Here is a 14,009-nt window from a genome sequence, read left to right on the forward strand (position 1 = left end):
GAGCGAAGAGGACTAATTATAAGTAAGTTAGTTATGAAAGGACTCAAACACCCATTCATTAATATATATTAACACTCGCAGACGCTTCCCTTTATCCCATCTCACTTTCTTGCTAGAATTAAACATGCCAGCTACTGGTAAAAATAATTAAACGAGAGGCCCATGGGCTTTATAGGTAACCTGAGAATCATGCAACAACTTTCAAATGATAGAATTTGGTTCATGTTTTAAGATAGATGCTACAGCATTTACAATTTTAAAAGAAGCTGGCACCATTGCTAATCATAACTATGAACTTAGTAATTGCTTAGTTTAGTTACTTAGCCTCCTTAATACCCTTAGGCAAGGTAGGGGAACAAAAAATGCATACCAATTAATCAGTAATATTCAGGAATAATCAGAAGTGTCCCTACCACATATGAACCGCTGACCCTAGGTTCACACATTGCACAATTTTTGAAAGGCATACTAGCTTAGCAGAAATGTTTGATTAATACCAAGGAGCAGATTTCAAACAATTCATTTTCAGTATTTAAGTAGAGCCCCCCCCCTATGGTATCCCTGAACAGTAACAGTAACAGTAACTTGATCCGAAGAGTCGTATCACGTCGAGTTGACAGGGGCGGATCCTCAGATCTAACGAGACGCGAAGCGTCGAGTTTGATCTGATGATCCGAGCCTGTCAACGGCTCTTCGGATCAAGTTACTGCTATAATGATAAATGTATTACATGTATATACTCCCTTATAAGTAGCAAAATATAGCAAAATAAACTTTAGATATCAATTGTTTAACTTTTATCCATAAAACAAAGCATAATAACAAGGGACTTCTTGACGCGCAAGAAAAATAACGCCATGTTTCTGCGTACTAAGTCATCAGTTTCAGAGAGTGGTGATATGGATCAGAAAACCACAGTGTGGTGATCCGGAAAGTCGGATCACGACGTCACGTTATAGCTTAAAATCAACAGTAGAATTGATTGATGCACTTTAGGTACTATATAATAATGCATTTCAATGTTTAAATATTATAAATAGTATCTTCAGTTTTCTTACTTGAGAAAGATCCCTCCCTTTCTCCTCAAATAAAGATGATGATATTGAGTGTGTATCCCTTTGTTGAATCATACATTCGTAATGTATCCGAATTCTTTCTACATCATCTGACGGCAGGGTGTCGTCAATATCAGGGATATTACCCCATCCTTTGGAGGGACTTTTAATATCAAGGATGCTCTTTAGTATTATATATAGCACAGAAATATCCATGGTTTCAGAACTTTGCACAACTAAAATTTATAAAAAGAAAAAGTTGACAAGATTTACAAAACAGATTACATATTACATGAAAACTGTGTTTGAATTTCTTTAAAGAACATTTATATGTTTGCGTATTTCAAATTTTGATGATGCTTATATCTATTCTCTTTTATTAAAACAGAGAAAATGAATCAATATACTTTTGATTTGCTCCATTTGAGATTTGGTTAACACAAAATCAAGCTCTATGCCTTTTTCCTCTAGGTAGGTTTTCAAGGACGAGTGTGTTTTCCTCTCAATGAAATGCTTTATAGATTCTCCGCCCAGTTTCACAAGATGAAAGTATCTGGTTGTTCTTGTTGAATAATCTTAAAATACAATTTTGTAAAAACTAAAAAACAAACAATCGTTTTATGTAATATAAGTGGAAACAAGGTGTCATGTTTTGTAAGAATTGTTTAATTGGATTTCCTTGTCTCAATCAAGACTTTAAAAAATTAAAATAGCTGAAAATGTATATTTTTCAAACTGTTCTGTTAGTTACCATGACTATCAAGACACATGGAAACTAGATTTATTTCATTCATATTTATTTGACCGCATTCATAATTGGCAAAGCTTCATCAAAATCGTGTCTATGCTTGATAAAGAAGTACAAGTGATTACAGAGAATAGATATTAATATGCTTGATAGAATACGTTACAATATTTAGATCATTCGAAATAGACGTTTTCGTCCGAATTACTATGAAGCCTCAAAGGCAAAATTTATTTCAAGCTTTGTCTTTCAAATACCTTCTTGAACTCTTTAACAGGTCGGAGAGAATACTCGAAATCGGTATTATCCCTGAAATCGCGTATAATACTCGATATTAGGGTATCGTTGAATCCGCGAAATCGGGTATTCCGTGCAACTTTCTATAAAAACTAAAGAATAAAGCAACGGCGCATTATGCCAGTTACTGTTACTTGTACATCAGTATCTTGTGGATTTATTTTTATTAAACCTAATTCATAAGGTTGTCAAATAAGTTTAAAATCACACGACAAACACTACTGGGGTAACAAAGAGGACACAATGGCGTTATTATTTTTCAATATAATTTCTAAAAACAAATAACTACACTTCGTTTGTCTTTATTTCCCATTTAAGTATTCCATATACTTAATTTTTTAATTTGTGCACGATTCACAAAACGTGAAATTTTAAAGAAATTAAACGACGAACGCCGTGTTATGTATTTTTACTGAAAAATGTATGGCGTCCCTTTCTCGTGAAATATAAATTACTCCTAACAGTTTGAGAGTACAGTATAAGCGAGTTATAATTGTATTCCTCTGCAATAATAGAATACCAACGTTATCATAAAGAAGAAAATAAAATAAGTTGAAATAAACAGTTTGAAAATAGCTAATACGTTGTATTTCCATTAGTGAACTCTTCAGAATTAGAGGCGCGTTTGGTCGTCTGACTGGGACAGCATGGCATTGCGGATAATACAAAACATGCCAATATCAATCCAATTTTAAATGTTAAGTGCATTTGTCATTCTAACTAAAGAATAGAAGAACTAAAAGACATATGTGAAAGAGCCAAAACCCTAACTTTATCGTCCATTAATAAAAATACGACATTTCCGAGGTATGTGTATTGACTTTAAATGTACCATTACGATAAATAGATACATACGATCACCAATAAATGTCATCTCTACTCTTGATTTAAATAAAGTCCACAACAATAAAATATTTCATATGCATTTTGTTAGGATTTGTTCATCGACATTCAACGTGTTGTTTACATGTTTATGTTACGTTTGTCCCAGAAATCCCGCGAGATTTGTACATTCTCCGACTTTTTCACAAAAGAGCGCACCAAGAACTATAATTCTTCAATAGTGGAAATAGATCGTATTGAAGGTGAGTATCTTTTTTATGTCAATTTAGCATTAAATTTTTATTCAAAGACACCGTAAATTTTTTGGTTGCATTTTAATTTATACAAAATATACTATTTTACCTTTATTTTATGCATTTGTGTGAAAATTGAGAGAGAGAAGTCATATGAACAGGATTTTCTTTTTTTTTTTTTTTTTGGGGGGGGGGGTATATATAAAAGTCAAATGGGTACATCTTTTCATGAAGTTAAAATTCATTGAATTTCTCAATATAGATCGAGGTACAGTCATATTGAAATATGAATTACATAGTCAAGTTTTCACATTTCTTGTAGTTTTTACGTTTGTAAACGTGTTAAATGAACAAACTGAAATAATGGAGTGTTCAATTGCCTTGGAAACTCTTGTCTTACTTTTTGGGAATATAATTCCTCATCGGACATTAAAATTTCATAAAAATAGTAGCCACTTCCTTTCTTTATTATACTATTTGATAGACAGGGTAAATTTTACCTCTTTACCTTCTATATTTTTTTAAATATCGCAATATCTTATGCCTCATTATCATATGCTAATACAACGCACTATCTGATTGGTTCTAAAAAATATGTCACAGTTTTCTTTTAGTTATTTTATATATGATACGTATAACTCATGGCAATAACTTTTCCTAATACTCATCTATAATGAAAAAATGTGTTTCAAAAATAAACAAGAATTCTAGTTACTTGTAGTCTTATATTGTGTTAGAAAATAACAGGTTGCTTTTTGGTTACTTACAATGCATATGATTTTTATTTGATGAATAAATCTTCCCTACTATTAAAAATATATGACCGAGTTAACCGACCATGACAATCAAAGAGAAGCCTCTTAGACACATGTAGAACACAGTCGAGGTTGTTTTGTCAGAGGTGGTCAAGAAGCCTTTAGCCCCCCCCCCCCCTTTGAAGTCGCCAAGAAATGGTGAAATATTGATGACTTAGCGAAATTAAACGATCAACAGTTATGTTCTCTCATAAGATGTATTCCTGAAACTATCACTGTCTCTGCTAAAATTTTGAAGACATATTCTGCAAATATGTTTGAATGATAAATTAAAAAAGAAAAGATTTTCAAAAAAAGAGAAACGTTCTTTTAGCCGAAATTTTAGACATTTTTATAATTACATTATTTATACATTCAAAAATAAATTTGATTTTATGCACAAAATGAATGTGAAAGTAATTAAAGACGCATAATTTGATACGATAGACAATCCCTTCTTTATACATGGCATCATATCTGGTGTGTGAAATGTGTTTCCGTATAATTTGATTTATTTACAAATTGTTCATGTTTGTCGTTTTGATGTGGAATTATTATAAATTCCCAAATTCTGATACTTTACAATTCTGTTGTGTTGGGAATGAACATTAGGAGGATGCTTATACTTTCAACATAAGGAAAAATATTAAGCAAATCTAACGCCTTTTTGTGTGCAGATCATGAAATGTACTAATGCATTAATCTTGACGTCCAAATTCTTACTTGGCTAGTGATATCTTTAGAAAACATGTGTATCTAGATGAAAGTTAACTCGGCAACATGCGCCATTCCATTCTTTAAGTTTTATTAGGTGATTACACCTCCTATACCCGATTTCGCGGATTCAACGATACCCTAATATCGAGTATTATAAGCGATTTCACGGATAATACCCGATTTCGAGTATTCTCTCCGACCTGTTTAAGTTCCAATTTATATCTTGAATTAAAAATACTAACCTTCATTGAAATTCACCTTGCAGTGCTTACTCTCTACCTGCCCAACTGCGTTTGTCACCCTTAGACAGTAGGTCCCTTCATCCTCGTAGTCTAGCCTATTTATTTGTAGTATTGGTACCCTCTGAGTGTCAGTGGAACTTTGTGCATATTTTTTTAGAATTTATGTTTACTTCTTCCCATCTTTTTCCAGTGAATTTCCACCAAGAAGCTTTCTTTGCTGGTGGATTGGATATTACGTGACACTCCATTGAGAAAGTGCTTCCCAGTTTCATGTTGTATGATAGTGTTGTCACGGAAACATGGGGGAAATCTGAAAATTATGAAACTCAATAATATAAATTTTACTTGGAGATTGAAATTGAAGAAAATAAGCATTAAACCCCATCCAAATAATAAAAGATCCTTTTTAATTTCGATTTAAGAATGTTTCTCGGATTCTTGTCCGCAATTGTGTTAATATTGTCGTTCTTTTGTACACTTGACGACGTTTAATGGTATAATTAAAGAACATTAGGCAAATTACAGTTTTCTGGAGAGAGGTCAAGTCTGATAATGTATAGGGTTTTCCGTCGGTCTCTCCGTCTGTTTTCAACTTCTTCTAAAGAATCACAGAGCCAACTTTAACCAAAGTTGGCACAAAGCATCATTAGGTAAAGGGGAGTTTGAATTATTAAAATGAAGGACCAATTCTCCATACAAAAGAAGATAATTAAGACAAAAAAAAGTGGGGTCTTTAGAAAATCTTCTTTAAAAAAAACAACGCGCAAGAAAAACTTAAACTTTTATGTGAAAACATCCTGGGGTAATGTAAATTCTAAATTCTAAAAGGGAATCATATAGTTTTACATTGAAATATATAAGAATGAACTTTTAAAATCTTCTTCGCAAGACCCTTGGTCAGAAAAGTTGAAACTTATTTGGAAGCATCCTGGGGATGGGTAAATTGTAATTTGTTCAAATCATGACACCGAGGGTAGGGCGAGGCCTTTACAGGGAATCTAAATTTATCATTGAAAATCTTTTAAAATCTTCCTCTCAAGAACCACTGGACCAAAAATGTTGAACTTCATGTGAAGCATCATATAGTACTAGTGTAAAGCCAAATTTACTCAGTTGGGCGTTGTGGGTCCCTTGTTTCACTTATCGAGTGAGGGTAATTTCCTTCGTAAATTCTGCGCGCGATAAAAACCAATAAAGCGTAAGTTACAGGTGAAACATATGTAGATAACAAACGGTATTCAGGATCAAAACAAAAACAGGTGTGCTTTGTTACAATTTTCAAATGCGTTAAATTTGAGACCAAGTTAACGCACTTTGAAAAAATAATGTTTCTTTCAAAGTAAGCTAATATCGACCATATTAACGCACTTTGAAAAAAAAGTGTATGACTTGAACAATATTCTTGCAAATTTTAGGTATGACAAATAATTGAACCTGGTTCGATAACTTTTCGTTGACGAGCTAAATAAGGGACCTGAGATAAAGCCTTTTTTAATATTTTAGGTAAATATAATGTCATAAAAGGGAAACGGATCTTTTAGAAATAATACATTGACAAAGGATTATTTAATGGCATAATTTTGTTTCTTTTTACACATATTTCTATTCTGTTATAATATTGGTTGATGTGAGGGGGCTAAAAGTCATCGACTCAAATCATTGCATTTTTTAAGGTAAAGGGAGCAATTTTGATTTTTATAAATCTCTCTATTTCTATCCCGCATGGGAAACGCTCCTTCGGATGAGACCTTATAAACCCAAGATCCCTCTCTGTCTTATTATATATGTTAAAGAACATACCTCCTTTAACTTGTAACAGGAAGTGGTTGCTTTGCCTTTCTCCATTTCTATTACATATGTAATAAATTCCAGCGTCCTCAAAGGTAATTTCGTTCAATACTAGGATTGATTGATCCCCTTCACTCTTACTTTCACTATACTTTGCCAAACGTAAATCTAGCTTCTTTCGAACATAAGGGACTTCTTGAGATTTCTCCTCTATTTTCCACCATTCAATATTTGTTGACCTTAATCCATCCGCTTCGATGGTTACCCTGTCTCCGTATAGAGGGTCATGTGCTCGAGACTTCAGTACTATGGGAAAATCTTTTTTAAAAAAAATAATAAATAATCAACAATGAAAAAACGTAGTAATTTCTATTTTTAATAAGTTTTAAATAATTTTGTCTCCAAGAACGATGAGTTATAAAACGAAAGAGAAAGTAAATGAGACATAGGTACATTGAGTATTTTGGAGCCGTTGTTTTTTCATGTATAGGTGATATCACCTATTTAAAACGATAAGGTGATATAACCTATTCGAATAAGTTAAACCTCTCTAATATGACGTTAGGCTTAATAATATTTGATATATAATCTTTAATATTAAAGATCCAGAGTGACATAACACTACAGTGAATGTACAGTACTAGTTTACAGGAGAAGAATATACGTTCAGTGAAGTCAGACATAATAACAATTTTTCGATGAAATTGTATGAAATACCGAAAACCCATCCGTATTCATGATTTTCTTATTACAAACAATTATATAAGTAATGCATATACATGTACTTTGAAATGACTAGAATCTTATATGTACTTGTTTTATTTGACATATTTTTCTGACGTTTTTGAAGTTTTTTTATAGGCACAAACTTTGTCTAAAAGAGTAAAAGCCCACTCACCAAGTTGTTTTCCTCGGCTACATTTTGTTGACTCTCTTATTAAATTCTCAGCTTGTCCTATTCTGTCTCCTGCATGTCCTATTTCAGTCATAAGACGTTTTAAAACGCTGTATTCTCCAATTCCAATACGTTTTGTGTCCCCCAAGAAGAAAAAGTCTCACAAAATAGGACAATCTCGATGAAAAGGAGAATCTTTGATTGTTCTAAACGCCAGCTTCCATTTGGTAAAGTTTCTTTCTCTATCTTATTCAACTGAAGAATCTAGATATTCTGTGATGAGATCGCTTATGAGTTTGTTGTGAATTTCAAATTGAGCTGAATCTTCCATTTTGGTTATATTTCAATCTAAACTTTTTACATTCCATTCTTTGTCGTGATGGCTTATATGACACAAGGTGTAAAATAACTTCTGTATAAGGAGGTCCACTGGCTACAATGCTCACTTCAGTCACCTAGTTCACATCGTCCTATAAAAGATTTTACCTAATTTTATTTCACAACTAACATAGAGACAATGTCTTGAACAAACAAAAAACTTAATGCGTGTCGATATGCTATCGTTGTTCTTTATCAGATTTTAGAAGATTTCTTACATTTAAATGTTATTCTAATTTATTTAAGCAATAAAATGCTTTCTTTGTTTGTTATTACTGGAATGAACGGAAGCAGCTGTTGCAGAAAAAATACATAACCCGCGTAAGCGGGTTATGTAAATTTTTCTGCAATATCTGCGACCGTTCATTCCAGTAATAACAAACAAAGAAAGACATTTTATTGTTTATATTTATATCTGTTTAATTTATCATTTTAAGTAGGATTAAAAATATTAATTATTGTGTTAATGATGCGTACGTTTTTTTGACGGCCACTGATCAAGAAATCTGTACAGGTGATATGCCTAATGTCGTGCATGCAGTGATGAACGAAATGGGTTTTCTTAAGAAATAAAGAAGAAAATATTCAGTGGATGTAAATATTCTATGTTAAACTTTGCTCCATTATGTGGCCAAAAATACCCTTCGTGAAAACCTGATCAAATATGTAGGAATACAAGCAGAAATAAGTTTTTATTTTGAATCATATTAGTATATCATTTAAATATTTCCATGTTTCAAAGAATTGTTAGCAGCTCTTTTACTCTAGAAGAGAACCTTTACATTGAGATGAACATGTATTAATGTATTTTACAATTATAGAAAGAAAATATAGAAATGAATTTAATGTAATTAAATTTAATTCTTTTCTTAAGAATTAACAAATGCTCACCTCAGCATGTGAGATGAAAGAGAAAGTGAGCAAGCTCACATACCCCAAGCTCCTCAAAACTCGAAGTGCCGAAATTGTCGGGGAAAATAAAGGAATCCCGGTAATATGCACATTTACACATTGTGTCCTAGATTTTTTCAAAGTTTGACCAAATTGTATGCAGCGTTTTATGAGAAGTTGCGCTGACAATCTGTTCATCTCTATATTCAAGGTATGACCAAAAATCTAAGTTGAAAAGTGCCGAAATTCTCAGAAAAATAAAGGAATCGTTATTTATGTCTTCTAATGCTTATAGGCAAGATCACCGCAGCTTGTTTTTGCTAATTTTGTAAAAGTCAAATAAAAACTTTCATGTTGATGAATAATGTCATTTATTAAAATGACGATATAAATGTGAACAATTTAACAAACAAGAAGGGGGATCAGATTCACAAGCTTTGCTTATCAGTTACGTAAAATATGATAATTTCTGATCCCCCAAAAATGACTAGAAAAAAGTATCTGTAAGACAAGACAATCAAAACATCATATTAAAAAGTTAGCAAATAGATGGCACATCAAAACAAAATAGGCAAACATCACAAGAAAAAGTTGGCAAAAAGATGGTACATCAAAGACACAATCAAAACTTCAGAAGAAAAAGCTTGCAAAAAGATCGTAATCAAAACCAAATACATAGAAGCTGTAAAACAATTGAGTAAAAACTATAATATAATATAAATTTTACAAGACATTAATGATCATATTAAGGGATAGGAATGCTGGGGTGGAGGTGGGTCTTCAAAATAGACGTGCTTCATGTTAGCGGTGGTGAGCGCGCGAGTGTGAATGACTCGCTGAGCTAACCACGTGACCTTACACATTCTATTACAATTAATCCCTAAGGCAAGGCGTGGATCTGAGAATTTTCACAATTTACCAACGTAAATGTTTCCGGAAACGTCCAAACAAATGATCGCATTAAATACATAAATACAATTATTATTCTAATAATTGTTGATTTATGTCTTCTAATGCTTATAGGCAAGATCACCGCAGCTTGTTTTTGCTAATTTTGTAAAAGTCAAATAAAACACTTTCATGTTGATGAATAATGTCATTTATTAAAATGACGATATAAATGTGAACAATTTAACAAACAAGAAGGGGGATCAGATTCACAAGCTTTGCTTATCAGTTACGTAAAATATGATAATGCCTGATCCCCCAAAAATGACTAGAAAAAAGTATCTGTAAGACAAGACAATCAAAACATCATATTAAAAAGTTAGCAAATAGATGGCACATCAAAACAAAATAGGCCACAAGATGTGCTATGCAGGTCACATCCATGTAAGATATGACATGTAAATCACATCCGTGCCATCCAAGGTGAGTTTGCACACATCAAATCTATATGAAGGCAGTTAATCACTGGCCTCTCCACACATTTCAAATTAAAGTAATGAAATGAAAAATAAAAATCTACCTTTCATTAATTATTCCGTTACCAGTTATCACGAAAATGTAGTTACATGTCATATAATGAAGGAAATACCTGTATTAATATAATTTCCGAGCAATGTTAATAAATAACGATATTGAGTAATACATGTAAGTATGGAAGAAAACTAATTTCAGAGTAATTAAATGACAAATCGAAAAGTATTGTTTATTGAGCCAGCAAGTAACGAAGTCAGATGAGGAGTATTTAGATATCCAACAGCAGTTATTCACTGACCTGTCAATGTGGGAATGAACATGTTCATTAAGGTATTTTTAATTGTAAGAGTAGAACGAAACAGCAGTTAAATAACTGACCTGTATTTACATTACATCTTTAGTGAGTATCAAAATATTCATCGCGAGTATAACAAAACAGCAGTTAAATCACTGACCTGCATTTAAATTACATCCTAATATCTAACTAATTTTCACGAGTAGAACAAAACAGCAGTTAAATCACTGACCTGTATTTAAATACATCCTAGTATCTAACTATTCATCATGAATAGAACAGAACTGCAGTTAAACACTGACTCGCAATTAAACTACATTCTAGAATCGGACTAATGGGAGTAGAACAAAAACAGCTATTAAATGCTAGATTTTTATTAATATTATTATTATTTTTTATTTATTTATTTATTTTTTTTTTTAAGAAGAACAAAACAATAATTACCATTGACCAATATTTGATCTTCATTTTTGTATGTTACAGATTATGTGAACTTATTAAGTTTAAGTGATTTTAAGCAAATATATCTATGCAATGCATTTGAACTGTTGTCCTTCAAAATCCTAATAGAGATTTCTGAACAGTTTGTCTGTGTCTCATGAGTAGCTTACCATATACACATTTGCAAAAGATCCAGACTTACAGATTTCCCTGCTTTGAAAAATTATTATATTATGCTAGCGGCCGGGGGCTATCTATCGAGAGCATGCATATTTCCAGATCTGTCCCTGACAATGACAATGTGAAACATATCTTAATGAATTATCTAAATGATGTGTAGCACTTTGTTAATTTATTAGTTTCAATTATTAACAGGATAAATGGTTGAGATCTATTATGTCAACAAACTTAAATGTTGACAAATTCAACCTAGTGATGAGTGAGAATGCTTTTAGTATAAGAAGTATTTTATTCATAATATACAAAGTGTACAATATGAACATGGATTGAACAGCAGGCCAAGGGCCTGTATTAGTTCTCTCCTTTTGAGATCAAGGTACAATTAAATTACTGTACATACTTAAGTTCCACAAAACATGTATAATAAATTTATATAGAGAGAATTATGAAAAATACATGATTGAAGAAGAATCATGTTGAGAGTGCTCATGTGTAGGACACTAGGTCAGATATCATTCTACTTACTACAACCTTGAATTATTTAACTTTATATATGTGAGTGTTTATTTTATTTATTTATTAATTTATTAATTTATTTATTTATTTTTTGTAAACCATTAAGAGTATCTTCCAAATTGTAATATTTTAAAGATTTGTATCAGAAATTCAACAAATATAAACAACCCCAAAATATTTGCATAACAGCCCTTTCTTTTGGAACTGTTCTGACCCAAAAGAGTGTATCCATTAATTCCATGAAGTATGCCCTTTTCATGGAGGAATCTACCATACTTCTATTCCAGAAAGTATAAAGAAGTTGTACACGGTGAAGGTTAAATTATTATGTTCCTAAGCGTTTTGAATTGAATGTAAAATTCCTAGATTATACTAAGTTCACCATGTAATATTGTGTCAATTGAAAAGTCGGTTCTAAAGTTTAGAATTTATTGTAAGTCCAAAAATCTAAATTTCACAAATATAATTTGGAACAAATTTCGTAGATAGACTACAAAACTGAATAACACAAGAATGTTCCTAGATTGCCTTCCTTACAAACTCACAAATCTGTTCTTTGACAACTCTGCCTACTTTCATACTGACCGGCCAATTAAAATTAAGGATAGAAAATGTCATGAACATAGGGAATCTGTAAGACATTAATTTATCACACTGAAATTAGGTAGAGCGAAGCATAGCAAATTCAAAGAACGCAATCCTAGGATGTAACCATAAATTTGATAACAAGATTGAGTTAATAACATTGCTATCGTCAGACAGGAAAGAGATGTCAATAATGAAATACTGCCACCATGTGCAAAAATGCCTTTCCTAAATATCAAAAGAAAACGATTATCTTTCAACTACAGATGTCAAACAAGACCGAAAATTAATAGAATTTTTATATAAAAATATGTTGGAGAAAATTTTACATGGGGTTAATTAAAGCAAATTAATATTTAAAGATAAAGACCGCAGAAACGTACAATGTACAACATGAGCTAGTAACTCCAAGCAATGTCTTACATTATGCTGTCTATTAGAAACTTTTTAAAATAATTAGGGTCTTCCGTCTTCAGCGGAAGACCCTTCTATTATTCTTCGGTTTCTTTTTTACCTTTATTATTATTAAGGTCTTCCGTCTCAAACGTAAGACCTTTTTTTTTTCGTTCGGTTTCTTTTTCCCTATTATTATTTTTTTTCTTACCGATTTTTGTGCGCGCGAGTTCTCGGAAACGGCTCGGTCGATTTTCACGAAACTTTCAGATCTGATAGATATTGATCTAAACCTTATTGGAAATTTTTTATAAGTACGTCGTCACTTCCGGTCGTGAGATATGAACGATTTACTGATTTTAAGAGGGTCGGCTTGTCCAGATAACTCCTCCTAAACTACTTAAGACATTGAGTCAAGATTATCAGTGAAAGTAAAGGAAGGTTTGTTGATTTGTATATGGGTGTCCAAATTTTCCTGGCGCAAAAGGTACCGGAGCTCGGTCGGGCCAAAAAAATGTCTCAGAAACATCTCACAAAATTTGACACCTTTTGTTTCATATCGTCTTTCCTGTTCACAATTTGTTAATACATATTGAAGAGAAGTTAAGCAGAATGTTAAGAGCTTTCATATCATACCAAGAAAAGGGGGGCTGCTTCCTCATATTAGGGTCTCAGAACGGCCAAAAGTCCTTTATTGATATCTCTTTAATGAACAATAATTTGTTATAAATTACTGAAGCAAAAATGTTTATCTTTACGATCTGCAACAATATATTGAACAATTGTGTCCATAGTTACGTAATTAGGGGTCATAAGAGGAAAAAATGCTAAATCTTTGATTTTTTATATCTCCAAACGGAGAAATAATTTGATAAGCAGTATTGAATAAAAGATGCTCAGAATCGAATTCTAAAAAATATACAGCCATTTAATTTTCGAAAAAAGGCCCCATTAAGGGCTGACCCCAAAATATTTCTTTTCTGCACAGCTCGAAAACGAGCAGAAATTCTGAAAAGTTGTTTGAACAAAAAGTTTTTAAAATCCAGAGCCTCGTCATTTCATATGAAGAAAAAGGGGCTGACCCGTCAAATAAAGGGCCTAGAGGGACCAACAGACTTTCATCTATAGACGTTTGATGATATATAAATCAAACAAAATAAATCAAATTAAGGAGTCTTGATATCATCATGTATTTACAAAGATCATAGTAAAAATATCTCGTCTATTCGAAAATTCGGACGGAAGACCTACTCGTTGCTCGCAACGAGATCGTTTCTAGTTATTATTATTAGGGTCTTC

Source organism: Saccostrea cucullata, unplaced genomic scaffold, assembly GCF_032062105.1.
Source record: "Saccostrea cucullata isolate Sc308-1 unplaced genomic scaffold, CSIRO_AGI_Scuc_v1 ctg1785, whole genome shotgun sequence".
Lineage (NCBI taxonomy): Eukaryota > Metazoa > Mollusca > Bivalvia > Ostreida > Ostreidae > Saccostrea > Saccostrea cuccullata.